Genomic DNA, 21248 nt, shown 5'->3' with positions numbered 1-21248 from the left:
TTTACCATTCTCCAAGAAAATAGGAACCCTAAAAATAAAATTTGGGGTGATGCCCCGAACCCCACTATTGAGGTAGAGTGTACAATACTCAAATTTATCAGTTGCCACATGTCTTCACCTATCATTGAATCTTCCTAACATAGCTCTTACATGTCATAAGAATCTGTCATAATTGTTTTAGCTATGATCTCCTTATACACAATTCAAGATGCTAACACATCAACCTTATTTGCAAGAAATACATTTTACAAAACAAATAATAAGAATAGGAATTATCCAAGGTTGAGACACCTTATTCGTAACATTCTCCCACTTGTCAAACACCTTGTAAGAGCAATAGGAACATAACAAGAACAAACTGCTATAGGCCAAAAAGCCCATAGACTCCGAACACCATATGAACTTCTCAGTGCCCACTGGTTTCGTTAATGCATCTACAACATTCTTCACAGTATCTACCTTCTCCAAATTTACCTTTCCATCTTCCACCATATCTCTCACAAAGTGAAACTGCACATCAATGTGCTTTATTCTAGAATGGAAAGTTGGATTCTTTGCAAGGCAAATAGCGCTCTGACTGTCACACAAAATAGTAATCTGTTCTGCATCAAAACCAACATCAGAACACAATCTCTTAACCCAAATAGCTTCCTTACAAGCATGAGTAGCAGCCACGTACTTAGCTTCTGTAGTGGAAAAAGCAACCACAGGTTGTCTCTTGCTCATCCAACTGATGGTACCACCAAACATAGTGAATACATAAGCACTGGTGGATCTCCTACAGTCAATCTCACCTGCCCAATTTGAATCCACAAACCCATGAATACAAACTGAATGTGGAGATCCAGAAGAGTTACCATGATAATATATGGAGTAATCTAATGTACCCCTCAAATATCTAAATACTTGCTTAACAACATCCCAATGTACCTATCTAGGATTAGCCATAAACTTACTCAAGACTCCCACTGCTTGGGTAATGTCTGGTCTAGTACAGACCATAGCATACATAAGACTGCCAACTGCACTAGCATAATGTACTCTACTCATGTCCTCTATCTCACTAGGAGATTTTGGAAAATCATCTACAGATAACTTTGTTCCCATAGGAATAGGAATACATAGTGGTCTACAATTTGTCATGCTAAACCTGTCCAACACAGACTTCATGTACTTACTCTGACTCAACCAAAGTTTTTTGTTAGACCTATCTCTACTAATTTCCATACCCAAGATGTACCTAGCTACCCCAAGATCTTTCATCTAAAACTGTGCTGACAATTGAGATTTAAAATTAGAAATCATACCCTTACCCTTCCCAAACAGCAACATATCATCAACATATAATGCAACAATAAGAAGGTGATCATTTTTAACTCTGAAATAAACACAATGATCTAATTTTGATCTTACAAATCCAATTGACAACACAAAGGCATCAAACTTAAGGTACCACATCCTAGGAGATTACTTCAAACCATGTAGAGATTTCTTTAATCTGCAAACTAAGGATTCTTTACCTTTAACAATGTAGTGCTCAGGCTGCGACATATAAATCTCTTCCTCCAAATCACCATGAAGGAAAGTTGTCTTCACATCCATCTGTTCTATCTCTAAATCATATGATGCAGCAAGAGATAACAGAAATCTAATGGATGTCAACTTTGCAACAATAGAGAATATTTCACCATTGTCTATTCCCTCTACCTATGAATACCTACTTTGTACCTTTCAACACTGTCATCTACACAAAATTTCTTCTTGAACACCCATTTATAGCCAATAGATTTTCTCGCTTTAGGCAAAGGTACAAGGTCCCAAGTTTTTTTTTTCTCTAATGAAGCCATCTCATCATCTATAGCCTCAATCCAAGAACCTACATCTTCCATTCCCAAAGCCTCTTTCATAGATCTAGGCTCATCAGTGTTAGTAATCAAAGCAAAAGCACAACTAGAATCTAACATAGAATAACCAAACCTTTCTGGTTGCTTTCTTTTTCTCGTGGATTGCCTCAAGGGCTACAATTGAGGTTGTTCTTCCTCTTCTTCTGAACTATTAGAGCTGCTAGAGCTCTCCTCATCATTAGACCCAACATGGTCTCTCTATTTAGTCTTCTCAAGGGTAGGAGGCAACTGAACAACATCTTTTTCATTTTCTTTTTCATCTGGTTGTAGCACAATAGGAGAAGATGTTAGCTCTCTAAAAATAACATTTCTACTATACAACACCTTACTAGTCACATTATCCCAAAGCTTGTATCCTTTCACACTAGCACTGTACCTGATGAAAATATATTTAATAGCTTTGTTTTCCAACTTAGATCTTTTCTCCTTTGGAACATGTGCATAAGCTTTACAACCAAAAACATGAAGATGTATAATTGAAGGCTTCTTACCATATCACACCTCCATGGGTGTCTTACCAACAAGGGCTGATGTAGGAGATCTATTAACCAGATAGCAAGCAGTGGCCACAGCTTCAGCCCAAAACCTTTGTTCTAAACTAGCTCCACTAAGCATACTCCTAGCCTTCTCCATCAGTGTCCTGTTCATTCTCTTTGAAACTCCATTTTGTTGTGGGGTAGAAGGAGTTTTCTGATGCCTCTTGATACCTTGTTCATTACAAAATTGTTCAAACTCTGCTGAGAAAAACTCACCACTATTGTCAGTTCTCACACACTTAATCTTCTTACTAGTCTGATTCTCTACAAGGGCTTTAAATTCCTTGAATCGACTAAAGACTTGTGTCTTACTTTTAAAGAAATAAATCCATGTCCTTCTACTATAGTCATCTATGAAAGATACAAAAAATATAGACTTGGAGATTGAAGGAACTTTTATAGGACCAAATACATCAGAATGAATAAGATCCAAAACATCAGAAGATTGGTGAGAACTAGAGTAAAACTAAACACAATTTTTTTTACCATAGACATAGTGTTCACAGAAGTCAAACTTGAGATTGTAATCATTTAACCCCTCAATGAGATTTTTATTTTTTAGGGTTCTAAGACCCTTTTCACCAATGTGACCAAATCTCAAAAGCCACAACATTTTCTTTTCTGCAGGAAGCTTACCGTCCAAAGTGTTTGCATTGCCATTGGAACCAATAACTATAGTATTCTTTACTACTCATTCAGATGGTGAGGATGAAGAACTATTACATAGAGGAATACATGCATCTAGCTGAAATAAGGTACCTCTCCTAGTACCCCTTGCAAGCACTATCAATCCTCTCATCATCTTGCATCCTTCTTTCGAAAAAAACAACTTGCACACCTACATCATTCAGCATACTTACAGATAATAGGTTTTGTGCCAAACCTAGAATGTGCATAACTCCATTGATTCCCTTTACTTGTCCATCAGGAAATTTGATAGTGACCCTTTTGTGTCCAACTATCTTTAGGTGAGAATCATCACCCAAGTAAACCTTTCCACCATCAAACTCTTCATATTTTGAGAACCAATTTCGATGAGAGTTCATGTGAAAAGATGCACCTAAGTCAACCAACCACACATCATCAAATGCATGGGCTGCCAAAGCTATGATGAATGCATTGCCATCTTCTTGAGATCTTTCTGAGGTTGAATCTGAACCTTTCTTCTTCTTCTTCGGCTCTTTGCAATCTTTACAGAAGTGTCCAGGTTTATCATAGTTCCAACATTTTCCCTTGGACTTATTGGAAGTCTTTGACTTTCCATGAGATTTGGATCTACCCTTATTGTCATTTTTCTTCCCTCTTTTTGTGGATCTCCCATGAATAGCAAGGGCTTCTTTTATTGAAATGAAAGCCTTCTTTGCATCTCCTCTGATAGTAGCGAAGACACCACATCATCCATTTTGAAAGTGACCAATGTGCTTCTGAGAGCCATCACAAGATGGTCCCATGAATTTGGTAAAGAACACAAAAGTGTGTAGCAATGATCCTCCTCCTCTAACTTGACACCAGCTGATGTCAACTGTGTAGCCAGCAGATTAAATGCATTCAAATGATCTATTAAGGATCCACCTTCCTCCATTCATAGAGAGTACAACTTCTTCCTTAGCAACAACTTGTTCACCAAAGATTTGGCCTGATACATGGCCCCAAGTCTTTCCCACAAACTATATGTGGTTTTCTCATCTAGAACATTCAAAAGAACTACATTAGTTAAATAGAGTCTTATGAGACCCTTAGATTTATGGTCTTTGATATCCCAATCTACTTGAGCTATAGTTTCTGGTCTTATAGCATTTGAAGTCACTTCCCATAGGTCACAATCTTCCAACATGTCTTCCATCTTGAGTTTCCACAACTCAAAATTAGTGCCATTAAATTTCTCCACCTCCATTCTTCCATATGATGAACTTGCCATCTCAATCTACAAATAAGATTTATGATGCTCTACACAAGACTCCCACTGAACTTGAGATTAGCTCAAAAAACCCTACCCAACAACTAGGATCAAAAGTTGATCAGGCTTTGATACCACTTGTAAGGAAACTCAGGTGCGGAAACAACTTCCTACACTAATCTCTTAATAGAAGTATGGTGCAAATCCTATTAAAATCTTTTGCACTTATAGATTCAATATCATGTAAACAACAATATTTCATCCAAGCAAGCATAAAGAAAATAGGCAGAGAAAGAAACACATAACACAAAGATTTGCCGATGGGGAAAAACCTTTCGGTAAAACAACCCCACCCCTCCAGAACCTGCACAATGTATTATCTTCAACACAAAGTTACAATACACTTGCAATGCAAGTTCAACAGTGACAACAGAAGACTCCAGTAGCCACTTATAGTACCAACAATACACTTTTTTGCATACACCTCTTCACAACCCTAAAAATGCTTATAACATGCACTTCACTTTTAAGGCTACTCCCAAAGGTAACCATATTAGGGTTTTACCATTCTCCAAGAAAATAGGAACCCTAAAAAAAAATAGGACCCCACTATTGGGGTAAAGTGTACAGTACTCAAATTTATCAGTTGCCACATGTCTTCAGATATCATTGAATCTTTCTAACATAGCTCTTACGTGTCATAGGAATCCGTCATTACCATTTTAGCTATGATCTCCTTATACACAATTCAAGATGTCGACACATCAACATTATTTGCAAGAAATACATTTTACAAAACAAATAATAAGAATAGGAATTATCCAAGGTTGAGACACCTTATTCCTAACAGATTATTCCTTATAGCAGAAATGGTTAATATCCTTATATAATTTGTTGATAAACCTTTTGAAAATAGTAGCTAACTATAACCAAAAGGTAGATGCAAATAAGTGATGGCTAGCAATTAATTTCTTGATACATTAAATATTAAATTGATTTATTGTTATGAATAATCTATAATTAAATGAATCATTTGTATATTCTTGAACTTTTAAATGGACCAGTGTCTTATCCAATTTCTTGATACATTAAATATTAAATTGATTTATTGTTATGAATAATCTATAATTAAATGAATCATTTGTATATTCTTGAACTTTTAAATGGACTAGTGTCTTATCCAATGGGATATAGAGTCAAAGATTAGCAAATTTGGACCTTTTTAATCCACTTGTGATTAAAAGTGTCAACATTAAACTCTAAGTTTCATTCTAATTCTCATCTTTTTCACAAACCCTAAACCTTATCAATTACAAAAGGAAATTACCTAATTTTTTTAATTAGGAGCAATTGATAAGAGATATACAACCATTTAAATTGTATTAAGCTGAATGAAACTTGTTCATTCAATCCCAAGGTTATGGATATGCAAGAAAAGAGACAAAATCTCAAAGATAATGATAATTAAGGATAAATCCTTCTCATTTAGATCTTAATGCTTGCTAATAGAAACTCGTGATATGACACAAAGACAAAGCATAGATCCCAAATGTTTACTTTTTGTATTCAAGAATGCAAATGACTAAACTCATTTAGATAACTACAGAATAAATGGATGGACTAAAAAGTAATACATGACACATGTGAAAAATTCTACAAACTACTAACCTCTACTCTTCATCTTGGAAATCCATATATAGGATTGCAACAAGTTGCAAATGAGAGGAGGACACATGTCAAGATATTAATGGATACAAAACTTTGGAAGAAGGGAACAAAAAGGTATATAGAACATTTTTTTAAAATATCAATCAGAAAAAGATAAGTAGTTGAGGAAACAAAGGAATATTTATATCAAGCATTTGACCTTTTTCCTCCTTGTCCTTTACTTGTTATGTAGGAAAAATATCTCAATTACTTCCCACCAGTAGAGCTTTAATTTCTCGTCATGCTTTCTAGACATAAATTTTCATTTTGGTGGGTCAGTCTGTAGTTTTTACTTCTTGCAAGTCCTGAGTGGCTTTGATCCATCTAGCATCCATAACCACTTTGGATTTAACAATAAACCAATAAACTTATTTAAATCTATTTTTTCCTTAAAAATAGAATCAATTAATTTATTATAGGGAATATCATAAATATCTTCAAAAATTGACATTGTAGCTTGTTGAGTCAAAATACTATCAAAGGAGGTAGACCACTCCTTCCAGTCTTTCACTATGCTAGCAGCATCCAAAATTGGTGGTATGTAGGGTTTTATTCCCTAGGATAAATCATTCAACTTCCCTTGTACAATTTTCAATTTTCTAGTGAAGAAACCCATCAATTCTTTCACTATTTCTAGGCCTTCCTTCACTACAATTATTTTATTAGGTAGATCTGGCTTTTTAGCCATGAGTATGTAATTAACCTCTCTAGAAATTGAATATATGACCCCCAAAGATTAAATGTGGGTCATAGCCATGACAATGCCTCATTGTAAAATTGCTTGGAACTTTGTAAAGCAATATAAACATCATGAGCCTGCTATGACATATTTTTCAGCACCTCTATCCTGTGGCTCATCATATTCTTAAGGAAAATTGTCCTTATATCAACTCCCTACTAAGTAGATGGAGCATCAATTCTCATTCTTCTTAGATTTGATGCCTCCTCTTCTTCAAAATCCTCTGTCTGTACTAGGGCCTCAATTGTATCGCTAGCTGGCTATTGTTGTCCTTCACATTCCTCCCTTTGTTCTACAACAACTATTTGCTTTGCCTATGTAAGTTGCTCTCTAAGATATGCCACTTCATTTTCCAATGCTTGGACTTTGACCTCAAGCTCCACAATTCTTTTTTTTTATACATGGATGCTTCTAAGCTCATCTTCATATAGCTTTCTCACCTCTATGTAATCATGTATGGATTTTCCCAATCTTGTCTCCATCTCCTCTACCTTGGCTTTATTCATGAATGAAAAATGTTTTAATGTCTTTGAAATCTCGGTGCCATAGGTGCCCTATAGAATCCATACAATCATATTGTCCTGATCAGTATTCTATACATCCATCAACTTTGGCTTATTAGAGGAAGGAACCATACTCTAGGCTACAAGAGGCTTAGTATCAATGTTAAAACCAGATCCTCTCTATAGTCTGTCTACACCAAATGGCTCATATGAAATGGTATTCTGTTGCCTCCTTATTTGGTCAAGCATAAATGCTTGTTCCAAGTCCCATCCAGGCACTAATAACATACCACTCCTCTATACTAAATCCCTAGCCTCCTCTAGAGTCATAACTTCATTCTCAGGATCATAGGCCTACAACTTCTCCACAATTTCCATCTTTTATTTATTAGACTCCCCTGGCTGCATCTTCAATACTAGTTCACTTTGTTTGATTTTTTACAAGAAGCTTTTGAATTTAGTGGACTTGATGAATTCATCATCCTCAAGGAATAATTGGGCTTGAATGATCCTATCATCTAGCCTAGCTACTACTAACTCCAAGTCTATGAGGGTATTCTTAGCTATAGTTGCTCTTTTTTGGAGGTAGTTTTGTCTCAAGTTATCAAAATACTAATTGTTCCCTAGTAAAATCTGTAATCTCCTTTGTTTCACCTAAGCAAGGATGTGGATAATTTTCCATCTTTTATTTCCTTTTGCCATCCACGATGTCTAAGGAACATCATCTTCTTATATTTGAAGGGTAACATCAAGCTCAGGGATGTCAAGGCACACCCTATGTTCTTCTCCTAATGGTCCCTCTAGTATCTTAGCCATGATTTCAGCATGGTCCATGATCATCTTCCTAATCCTTTGAGGATAGGGAATATCCATGTAGAAACTCAAGAATCGGGGATCTATTCTTTTCAATTCTCTTTCCACCTTTAGGATATCATCTAACTTGGCTAGCTTATTAGTTGCCTCACCTTCTATAACTATATTTGGAATGACATCCTCATGGTGCAATTCCTTCGTGCTTGGCAATACATAGTTTCTCATTTCTTTAAGGGTGACCCTCATCCAATTATTAGGGTCATACATTCTATAGCAGCCAGTGGACAAATTGTAATGATGAAGATAAGAGTGAATATGGTCGAAGGCCTCTTTTCTAATTATAAAATCCCCCACCCTAAAAGTCCTACACAAAAATGTTCCCCTCTACACTTTGGGTCCTAGGTATTCCCTATTTACCATAAAAAAATTACCATATAAATTCAATTATTCCTAACCTAGGAGGGATAAACTTTGGTATTATATGGGGTGGTTAAGGACAATCATAGACTCTCATTAAAGAAAAGGTGGGAAATAAGAAAATATCTCCCCAATTGTGGTCGAGTCTCTTGCCTTTAGGAAGTAGGGTTGGTGTAAAAAGACCTTTCAAAATTGTTGGAACTAACAAGTGGGAAGATTTATTTTTGGGGGCGGGGGGTGAATCAGAAGTGACTAACTTTAATCCTTTTAACTAAAACAATTCACATGCATTCAATCTATCTACTAAACTTGAAAGTAAAGACATGCATGAAAATAGACAACACATAAATTTGGTAACCTAGAAACCCTCCAAAATGAGAAGGTAAAACTGGGGTGGGGATGACACCCACAAAATATCACTACAACAATGTGTAGTTGTTCAAGGTTACAATATTTGACCACTTCCAATGGTCTCCCCTCTGAAAGGTCTATCCTGTTATAGAATTTACACTCTATCAAAAGTGACCTAGTTAAAGGATTTCACTACCCTACTAAAAGTAGGCCTGGTTAGAGGACTCCTATACATTCACTTGGAATGCCACCCTATTAAAGGATTTACAAATGGTTTCTAAGCCAACCTAAGTCCATAGGATTTCCATTATCTAATACAATTTCTTCAGATATTAGAAAATCTTTGACCTGAAAGCTCTGCAATCTCCAATTGTTGATTCTAGATCCTTGTTCTGCTCTAACTAAATTGATCCTTGCTTGATCTGATATGTCACTCTTCAATATTCTGATACTCTATTCTTGATCAACTGGATACTACAATTTTTCTCTGTTACTTTAAGTCTTTTCACACTTCCCTCTAAATTTTTCTATAGTTTACCCATACACTTCATTCATCCATACATACAATGGGGTTTCATCCTCCTTTTAAGGATTTCAAAGACTTAGGGTTAGGTATGAATCTATGATCCATATTAAATCTTTATTTCCCACTCATTCCTTGCACTTTTCTTATTGGTTGCATGCCTTCTCCATTTTTCTTATTGGCTACATGTTGATCACATAGGGTCATTCTTATCTTTAGTATCCTTCGAGATTCTTCTATGTCAGCTCAAAAAATGGCTTGCATAGGTGTTTGTGTCATTGCAAATAACTATGTCCAATCTATGTTACTCGGCACTTGTTACCTTTGATGCTCAGCTCATATAGAAAAACTAGCTCACTTAGCACCTATAGCAATTTTGTTTCACTCAGCTTCTATAGTGACTCAGCACCTATACTTTGCTCAGCACTTGATCTTCACTTGGCACTTGAAGATTGTTTGGCACATGAAGATTGCTCAGTATCTTTTGTAGTTCTATTTGACTTGACATACATTGTAGCTTGACATCAACTATCTACTCAGTATCTATACATATTTTACTCGACATGTGATACTAGCTCAGCATGAACTTAGGAAACATCTTAAGTGTGTTGACATGAAGTAGTCAAAACCTAGTCTTAGATTCAACAATCTCCCCCTTTGACATGAGTGTCAAAAACACTTAACAATATAGAAAAGTTTAATATCCTTGAGTAAAATATGCATATAGTTTGACATATATACAAAACTTTAAAACTTCTCAAAATTCTATGAAAACTATATATATATATATATATATATATATATATATATATATATACCTCAAAAGTTTTGTAACTCCCCCTAAGTTGTTGTGCCATTTCATCCTTGTGCTCCCCCTGAGCTAATGTATCTATGCACCCATTATGTATCTATGTTTTCTTCCATTCTTATTTACAACTCCCTAAAACATTATATATTCCTCTTAATTATGTCTCCCCCTTTACTATATCTCCCCCTTTTTGATACTTATGTCAAAGGGTTCTAAGGAGTAAGACCATATTTTTCCAAAAAAGTTTTATTGGCCTCCATAATCATCTTAAGAGATGCATCCCAATTATCCAAAGCAATTTTCAATGATTTATATTGGATAGTTGTCTCTGTTGCAAGTTGAACAAGTCCTTCCAAAGTAGAAATATTAGGATCTTTCTTGAGAACATTTTGTGCATAGGCTTGTCCTTTATGGAGTACTTCTAGATGTGGGGTTATGGAAGATTGTATCTACATTAGTTTGGCCTTGATGTTGGCCTCCTCTGCTGTCAACATAGCTAGTTCCTTTTGTGTGTGAAGCATTTGAGCAAAATGCTTCTCACTCTAAGCTGGATCATTTGGTAGCTGAGTGCTAGAAATCTTTAGATTTCTCTCCAAACTCATTATTCTTTTGCTTGTCTCTTTTATGAAATATGAGAAATCACACAACTTTTTGTACAATGAGAATACATTCTCAAATACATTTTTCACTTTGTCAATTTTCTTTGCCAATTCAACCTATGATAGTGCTATTTCACTAGATATCTTTTCATTTACTTCTCCTTGAAATTTCTTCTTAGACCATTCCATATATTTCATATTGGTTTCCTAGTCTTCATTAGTCACCTATTCAATAATATTTGTTAATTGATCCAATATAGACTTTGTTTCATCAAGTGTCTACAAGTTCAATGCATCAAGAAATATCTCTTTTATCTCTACTAGTGCTTGCTTCTACTTATACTTAGTTCTAAGTATCTCTTGTCTTTTCCTCTTTTCTAGTGCCTCTTACACTTCATATATCTATTGTAGGTTCATTGTTTTTGAGTCATAGCTTGGTATGACTATATCTTCATCTAATGTAGGGTCTCCATAGTGAATTACCCTTGTAACCTTAGTAGAGCTTGAGCCTAGTGTAGAGATTTTTAATGGTATTGCATTAGTGCTCGATTGTTTCTGAGGAGTCCTTAAGGTAGGCAAGTTCACCAACATTTTTATTTCCTCCTGCTCCTTAGGGGTTTTCTCTACTATCCTCTCCTCTTTTCTACTACCTTGGTCGATAATGACAATTTGAGGAGGTGCACCTAGGGTTTGTGCTACAGGAACATCTTGTCCTATTGGTTCCTTTGCAAGCTCCTTGGTAGTAGTTGTCACCTTTGTTACAGAATCAACCTTAGCAATTTTATCTTGTATCTCTTGCTCTCTAGGTTTATCTATTGTTGTAGTGGGAGGTTGTGAGGATTGTTCTTGTGTAGTTTCCTTCTCCCTTGTTAGTGTTGCTACAACTTTTTGTAGCTCATCAACACTCACCAATACTAGATTTGTGCATAATTGTGCTTGTAGTATTGATTGGTGAAGGATCTTCTTGAGATCCTCTATAGTTAAAGGGTTGATGTTCTAAGAAGAAGTGTCAAGAACATCCTTTATAGTGACAATAACTATAGGTGTTGTGTGTGGAGGACTAGGAGGTGGCAACTATGTATCCTATACATTTTGTTCAGTTTGTTGCTCCTCTTTAGTTGTTGCCATTTCTTTTTCTTTTTCTGTTTCCTCCTCCACTATTTCTTTTTCTACCTCTCTTTCTCCTACATCCTTTTCTTGTTCTCTTTCTTCCTTTTCCCTACAGGCCTTAGAATTATTTGCATATTTTTCCTTTTTAGTGTTCTATCCCTCAAAGGGATCTTCTTCTCCATCCTTGATAGTAGTCAAGCCATATATCAACTTCCACATTCTTGTTGATTTATTAACAACTTCTTCAACTTTATTCTACAAGATGCTAAAGTCTCTATATTTTGGTGCGAACTTGCTCCCATATTTCTTGTTTGCCTTAGTGATTTTCCCTTTACTCAATTCTAGCATCACTTGTGCCAATGTGGATTCTCTTATTTCCTTTTCCATCTTTAAATAATAATGCCACTAATTTTCAACAATTTCATATAATTCCTTAGGCATTGTATTATCTAATTCATGAGGAGTGTTCTTGAATTCTACCATCATAGCATATATTGATTCTTCTACTTTATTTTTATCCTCTCTACTTAATTTATTAAAATCAACATTTTTCAATCAAGAAAAATCTGCTTTCTTCCTAACATTATCACAATTTTTTTCAATATTGGATTTAGGAGCATGGATTATGTAATGCCCCGCCAAGGGATGCAAAGAATTAACCTAGAATTTCACTAAGTTTGGTAACATTTTTTTTTTTTTTTTAAAATTACATTAAAGTAAATACCACATATATCTTATTCACAATAATGGAAGCAATAGCAATGTCCATCATAACATACTTAATAGATTACATTCTTCAAAGATCCCTTAACGTGAATTACATACATGTTTCCATCTAGTACAACATCCACATGAAATAATAATGATAAGTCCAATGTTTATACATTACATTTCCAAATGCTCAATCATCCTCTGTACATGTCACAGGGTATGATAAGCTCAAAGAATATACATATATAGAATAAGGTACATCATCCTATTCTAATCCATGATACATCAAAGTAAAGATAATCACATGATACACATGATACATCATCATAGAAGTCATATACATCCATAATAAAGATCAAACAAAATAAACTAAGTGCATGGTTCCTCCCAACCGTTAATAGCATCATTAGACCATTGTGGGCCCTAGCCATCCCTCTGTGCCTAACATCCCAAATCACCGAAGAGATCATCGGCATTAACATAGTAGGAATATCACTCCTAATGACTACAACATCATATGTAGAAGCAATCTAACATGCAAATATAAGCATAAGATAACATCATCTAACATATGCTAATCATCAATGAAAGGATACATGTCCACCATCATGAAGGATGCTTTAGCCACGATGTCTCAATGAATCTCAAATGATAAGAGTGGAAAATACACTACCACTCGACTGCATGGTACTTAAGTGGTCCACTCCCACTGTGCTGGGGTGATAATCTCAAGTCCCAAATAGGCTATCAAAATCACATAGCACAGTCTCTAAAGTCCAGGAATCCTAAAAGTATACTAACTCAAAGGTTCCAATCACAAAATAGACATCTACTTCCCAGAGGCACACAATGACATGTAGGAACCTACTATGCAAGCGGGAAAGTGTCATCGCATTTATCTCATACAAGTTACCCTGGTAGTTAGCTAAACTCCACGGGTCCATATAGATCTCATGCGGCCACTAGTATCCTCTCATACTGACAAGGCATACTATGGAATGCAAGGTTGAAACCATGCATTCTCACTACTCCCATCCTAGCCTATACAAGCACTCAAGGCATGGGCAAGAACCAAAACTCTTATCTTTTTAGGTTCATTCAGTGAGTATTAAGTGTGAATGTTATCACTTATTAATCCAACTTACAATGAGTTACCTTGGCAGCCTCTTAGGGCCCCGGTCCCCATTGCAAGCCACTTCCCGACACTACATGCAGATATCCTACCCTAATGCTCATGGTATCATAAATCATCAAAATCCACCAAAGATAATCCATAATAAAATCATCAAATATCCACAATAAGAATCATCAAATATCCATGATAAAATCATCAAATATGCATAAAAGCATCAAATCTCCATGAGCAACATCCATAGAAAATCATGACCACAAAAGCTCTCTATTGGCAACTGAAGTATCACTAATAATCAAGTATCCAATGGTTCTCAATAACCAAAATATGTCTCAATCATACTGATCGAAGACTCCAAAAATAGTTGAGTCAAACATGTCACATCCTGACATCATTAAGAATAAATCCACATATCAATCCCATCATGGTGACTAGAATATAACCAAGGATAACTGATCGATGACCAAAAATAATGGTTAAGTCAAGGGTCTCAAACATAAGAATCTCAACTTTAACAATCAATAATCACAACCAATACATAGAGCATTCCATCACATAATCATGGTTGGGTTTATAAAGATCGAGAATAAAACATCATCATGACATGACAATCACATAACCCCCAAGGCTCTGGTAGACATCCTATACTGGTCAACACTAGTCAACCCAAAACCCAAAAAAATAGCATAAAGAATACACAATGTAAACACATGTTTTGGTTTCGCTAAGTTTTCAAATTTGAATACAAAAATCTCGATTTACATTTCCAAGTTAAAAGAATAAATGGAGGAACAATTGTACATTTTTCCATGTATTGTTTTTGGATGGATAAAAGTTTTCCTCTAAAATCCAATTTCCAATTATAATATTTTATTAAAATCGTTCCCCACCAACTTTAATTAATTTTCATATACTTTATATATCTTATAATTTAAAACTATTAATTAAATCTTGATAGTTAAATTATAAAATTATAAAATTATTCATCATTATAAAAGATGAATTCTTAAGTCTTTTATCAAATAATTTTAAATCTTTTTAATAACATATTTACATATTACATATATACATATATACATATTTATATTTAAATATATATATATATACATACATATATAATATATAAATATTTATTATTAATGCATTTTATAAAAAAAATTGAATAACATTAATTTCGATTGAAACCAAATATCATATGAAAATCGAAATGAAATACGATTTCATTTATATCATAAAACAATGTTAAAAACTTTATATAAAACATATATACATAATACCTGCGGATCACAGGGTACGCTGCGGTCATAGGTACACTGCAGATCGCAGGTACACTACGGTGCCGTCGGTTTACTTTGGCAATTTCTACCAGTGGGAGTGGGAAAACACATTCCCCTGCCCAAAATTTATAATTATATTTGTGCTTTATTAAAATGCATTCCTACCAACGCGATGCGTCATTCACTCGCTGTAAATGACATTCGAATTTTTAATAAAATATATATATATGTATGTATACATATGTATATATATACATATATATATATATTAAAGTATATATGTATATATATACATATATATATATATATATATATATATATATATATATTAAAGTATATATGTATATATATATGTGTGTGTGTATATATATATAGAGTTTAATCATTTATCATAGCATATAGACATATATACATATATATGTATTCAGATTTGGAAATATAAATATATATAAATTTCAATTTTCAGAATTTTTCTACAAGCCTCTAAATCACAAATTTATCCAAATATTAATCTAATGGGTTTGGCCATGAATTTAAGACCCTAGTCCCGTTTTCCTTTTAGATCTATGCATATAAAATTCTCAGATAAATTTAATTGCCCAAATTGAAAATGCATAATAAAAATATGAGATTCCTCAGAAGACATATGGAAGACACGAAGAAGACAGGAATGCATGGTGCGGAAATAGCATAAGTAAAATCACAAGAATCTACCCAGATTCTGATGCTAATTCACTCTTCCTCAGAAAACCTGTAGAGCAAGCTCCCTTTTTCATAATTCTCGAGTCCTCCAATGCTCCAATTGTTCTCCACGCTATCCACGCTATCTCTAAGCTTCTAAGAATGCCTGAATATAAAGAGCTCTCAGGAAACCTCTAGAATGCTTCTAGAAACAACTGGAAGGTGTCACCAACTAAGCATGGGTCTTTTCCAACCTTTTTGATGAGCCATAGGGTTGTAGACATCATGTGCTTAATTGATGCACTAACCCCCATGTTGTTGACACATGAGAAATAGAGAAATACGTTAATTCTCATGCGAGCTTATAACTCCAATTTACTTTTTAAATAATTTCCATTTAAATATTCATAACTTCCATTTTAATTTTTATAACTTTTATTTTAATTTTTATAACTTTTATTATTATTATTTTTTTATTAATTTATTAGTATTTTATAATTATTATTTATTTTAATTTCTAATTTTCTTTTATTTAATTCTTTTCTTTCAATTAATTCTCCTTTAAGTAATTATGATCAAAATATCAAAGATCATGATATTTAATTTTCTCAATTAATTAATTTATTAATTAAATCTATTTGTTGAGACTTAATTAATAGAAAATTCACCATAGACCTCCAAGATAAAATATGAAAACTCAACATAGGACAATTCATACAAAATCAGTCTAAAGGATTAAAAATCATGAAATATGTCATCCGACACATTCAGTGGGTACTCAACTCTGATACTTGTCCTAACTCACTAGGACAAATGGTTTTAGGGTTTGGGATTTGGACTTGAGAATTTATCTCCCCTCTCTTATCATTGAGATAGTATAATAGGGTACGCTCATCTTGGCAATTCGGGGAAGATGATACCCGGTACCTGCAACCTACAGAAAAACCATGCATGTACATACAATATATAAAGTGCTAAGCTAAACATGCAATGGCAAGAAGTGGTGCATCGTGTAGATCTCGACTAAGCAGGTGACTACGACTCCCTTCCTTAACCATATCAGAAATGCCATACAATAAGAAAACATGCACACCATATACATGCAAGTATGGGGTAAGTATGCATAATAAAACACATGAGATAATAAACCATCTAACTAATTATCAACAATAACTGAAAAAAATATAATGATCATCATACATACATGAAATGTAAAGTCTAAATGATCTCATCATATAACAACTGAATCCATAACATAATGTCTGATAGTGTCAAAACAATACCACTAATCCATTAACATAAAGCTAGTTTATCATAGTCTGATAATAATAGCAATAATATGTCCAGAAAAGATGTGAACGAGGGTAGGCACTACAGATTACCACTCTAAATTGGTTGATATCTTTAGATTTTATCCTTTTCTCATCACCTGACTTTGATTGTGCAACATATTTTCTCCTTGGTTTTTGATGCATAGGACCAGTATGCTCAGTAGCCTTCTTCTTTTCTTTGTTGTGTTCCTTGGCCTTTTGAGTTCATGCTCTTGTGGTAGCTCTTGTCACTAGTATAGTTGGCTTGGCTTGAGTTGTCTTTGTACCCTTCTTTGTTGTAGGCTAGGTTGTAGGATGAGCTTTGGCTTTTCTCTTCTTGGGCTTGACTTGAGCTGGTGCTTCCTTGGCTTCTTCTTCCTTGGCACCTTCTTCCTTTTCTTCATCCTCACCTAAGCCTTGTGTTAATACAAGATGTTGATGTTCCTCTTCTTCATCATCATCATCTTCCTCTTCCTCAATTTCAGCACCTTCACCATCTACTTCTCCTGTAGTGCCTTCTCCAAAATTTTCCTTAAGCTTCTTCAGAAGCTTATCTTTCTTCTTTAAAGTGGAGGCAACCTTCAACTCCATATCCACTTTGAATCATACCACATCATATGTTCCAAAGTTTGGTGCCTCCATATCAATTTCTTCTACAAGCAATGTTGTGATTGTTGTTGATGCTTCAATAATGTCTAGCTCATATCCTAATGGTCTTAACCATCTAGTCCTTGGAATTTCTACTTGGATATAAGTATAATCAATATCAACTAAGAAAAAAATATCATTAATGTGTTGTTCCACTAGGGAAACTGGTACCCTCAGTCTTTGCTTCATAGATTTCTTGAAATCCTCAAAGTAACTAGTCATTAGAGAATCAAAATTGTCTCCTATTTGCTCAATGTACTCATTAATTTGAGTAATAGCTGACTTACCTAATTTCTAGTTTACTTTGCCAAAAGAGGAAAAGTCTTCCAAAACATAGAAAAATATACAAATCAGAACTGATCCAAACTTACACTGAGCACCTTTTTACCTTATTATTTCTCCTAGATTCTCCATGATCTATTGTAATAACAATTATTCTAGATCATATGTATGATCTTTCTTGACAATTTTTTATGCCACATCCACAGCAATGCATGGAACACTATTCAGTCTACTTGATTGATTAGACTTATGATTCCTTGGCTTCTTCTTCCTCGGCACCTTCTTCCTTTTCTTCATCCTCACCTAAGCCTTTTGTTAATGCAAGATGTTGATGTTCCTCTTCATCATCATCATCATCTTCCTCTTCCTTAGTTTCAGTACCTTCACCATCTACTTCTCATGTAGTGCCTTCTCCAAACTTTGCCTTAAGCTTCTTCAGAAGCTTATCTTTCTTCTTTAAAGTGGAGGCAATCTTCAACTCCATATCCACTTTGGATCATACCACATCATATGTTCCAAAGTGTGGTGCCTCCATATAATTTATTTTACAAGCAATGTTGTGATTGCTTTTTATACTTCAATAATGTTTAGCTCATATCCTAATGGTCTTAACCATCTAGTCCTTGGAATTGCTACCTAGATATAAGTATAATCAATATCAACTAAGAAAAAAATATCATTAATGTGTTGTTCCACTAGGGAAACTGGTATCCTTAGTCTTTGCTTCATAGATTTCTTGAAATCCTCAAAGTAACTAGTCATTAGAGAATCAAAATTGTCTACTATTTTCTCAATTACTCATTAATTTGAGTAATAGCTAACTTATCTGATTTCTAGTTTACTTTGCCAAAAGAGGAAAATTCTTCCAAAACATAGAAAAATATACAAATCAAAACTGATCCAAACTTACACTAAGAACCTTTTTACCTTATTATTTCTCCTAGATTCTCCATGATCTATTGTAATAACAATTCTACTAGATCATATGTATGATCTTTCTTGACAATTTTGTATGCCACATCCACAGTAATGCATGGAACACTATTCAATCTACTTGATTGATAAAAATTATGATATATGATTCTTACTACAAAGTCTAGAAGGAGATCTTTGATTGTATCAATAGTCATGCCCCTTTTGTTTCATTTTGCCCTGGTGTTCTTTTCAATGGCTTCCTTTGAATCACTATGCAGGGTCTTGTACCAATCTAGGGTTGGAAAACCTATAACCCTATGCATGATTCTCTTTGTTATCTTGATAGATCCTCCTTCTAGCCATTAAAAATCATTATGTATTCTACTTAGAACAATTCTTATCCATTCAATTTTAAAAACTATGGGGAAAACTAGGGCAAGGGTTAAGCCCTTTCTTTCAACTATTTGAAATTCTTCCTTTAGCACTCCATTTTCACATAGTTTATCATATGCTTGATGAATCTCCATGTCTCCTATTGCTCCTACCTTTCAATTGTAACATTTCCTAACATCGTGCACCATTATGACTTTGGGTGGAATCATGGATAATGCACTAGTAGGGTCATTTTTATATGCAACTTCTAGAATTGGCCTAAAATTTGGTTGTTTAACTTCATTGGTAACTAACTAAACCTTGAAACCTTCCTTTTCCTTAGGGTTTTTAGAACCAGAAGCCATATTCAAAATCTAGGGTTTCAAAAGATATAAAACTTTATAACTACACAACTCAACACTTTAGGAATACCTTAGATCGATGAAAATGGTGCTTGATCTTTGTTAAATTCTGTGCAAAAGCTTCAATTGTTGTTCTTAATCACTTATGTGCTCTTCTCATTCTTGCTCTATGTTTGAATGATGAGAAGTGATCATAAAATTTACCTTATACTCACCAAAACATAGCATTAAATGCTTAGTGCATATACAACTGTACACTTGGCTCTTTAAGGATTTCAACATAACTCGGCTTTCATTGATTTTCCATCACTTGGCTCCAACTACATTTCTTCTTTGCTCAGCTTCCATTGCCAACTCAACTGTAACCAATCACTTGGCTCCTACTAGTAGCTCGGCATATACTGACATCTACTTAGAATCCAAGGATGACTCGACAATACTAGTGAAAACTTTGAATTTCAACTTTTGCATGTCTAATCATGTTGATCTCTTCTTTTTAGTACTGCCTTATTTGGGAACTGATATATGATACAGCTTTGTAAATCAATCCCTTATCCCTTCTTTTGTTTAGCTAGATAAGTGTGACCACTTAACCTATTACGTGAAGTGATCCCTTCATGTGATGAGGTACATTCATCTTTCTTCTTCCATGTCTTGTTCACTTGTCCTCTGATGTGTTCAAAATCTACCTTCTTTTTTCCTTTGTTGACTTCTAACTTGGGTGCCTTTGACTTTGTTGGGCAATTCCTACTGATATGACCAATCTTCAAGCAACTAAAACATGTGGTTTGACTTAACCATCTGCTATAGTTTCCTTTGAAATGTGTCCCTATGCAATTTTTTAGAATGTATCCATATTCCTAACAATAATGATAGTTATACCTAGTGTTATAGTCCTAATTGTAGTGATGACCATGGTTACCTTCTCTTGTTACCTAATTTGATGTCCACATACGCTTTGATGTGCACTCAAATGCTCTATGTCCATACTTCTTGCAATTGTAGTAGTGACCTTCAAATTTTGGTGTACTAATAGTCCTAGCCCTATAGTTATGTACTTCATGTCCTTTCTTTTTGAGAGTAGCTTGCATTCTTAGGCTTATCATGCTAATAGGCATTCTTTCTCTTGCATACATTAGAAGTATGTCCCTTTTTACCACAGAAATGACAAGTGGGTTTAGTGTTCTTACCTTTGTTACTTCTTTCTTTTGTAGTCTTGGATGATTCTCCTTCTTTAGTACTGATGTAACCAAGTCCTAAAATATCTTTGCTAGCCCTTGGTGATTTTAGTAGCTACTCAAAGTACTTGATGGCCTCATTGGGTTTGTTGAAGCTCTCTTCAATCTCCTTTTCTCTTTTCAGGTCATTTTGCAATTGTTCATTTTGTATCTTCAGTGTAGAGATCTCAATGTCCTTGACATTTAGTTCATGATGTGCATTCATCATCTAACTTAAGGTGTCTAGCTGCATGTTTGAGATTCTTTCAAAATCAATTGTCTTCTCCTCGAATCTATTGGTAAGATTTCTCTTATCATCTTCTATGATGACTTTTTCTTCAATGGCTCTTTTATTCTATTTAGTTACTTCACAAAGCATTATGGCTTGTGATTCTTATTCAAGTTTGAGTATTCTAATTTCATCTACTTGAGCT

The sequence above is a fragment of the Cupressus sempervirens genome, chromosome 8 (assembly GCF_028749045.1).
Source record: "Cupressus sempervirens isolate cs-2001-9-10 chromosome 8, ASM2874904v1, whole genome shotgun sequence".
In the NCBI taxonomy this organism is placed as follows: Eukaryota; Viridiplantae; Streptophyta; class Pinopsida; order Cupressales; family Cupressaceae; genus Cupressus; species Cupressus sempervirens.
Note: the sequence above shows the minus strand (reverse complement) of the source record.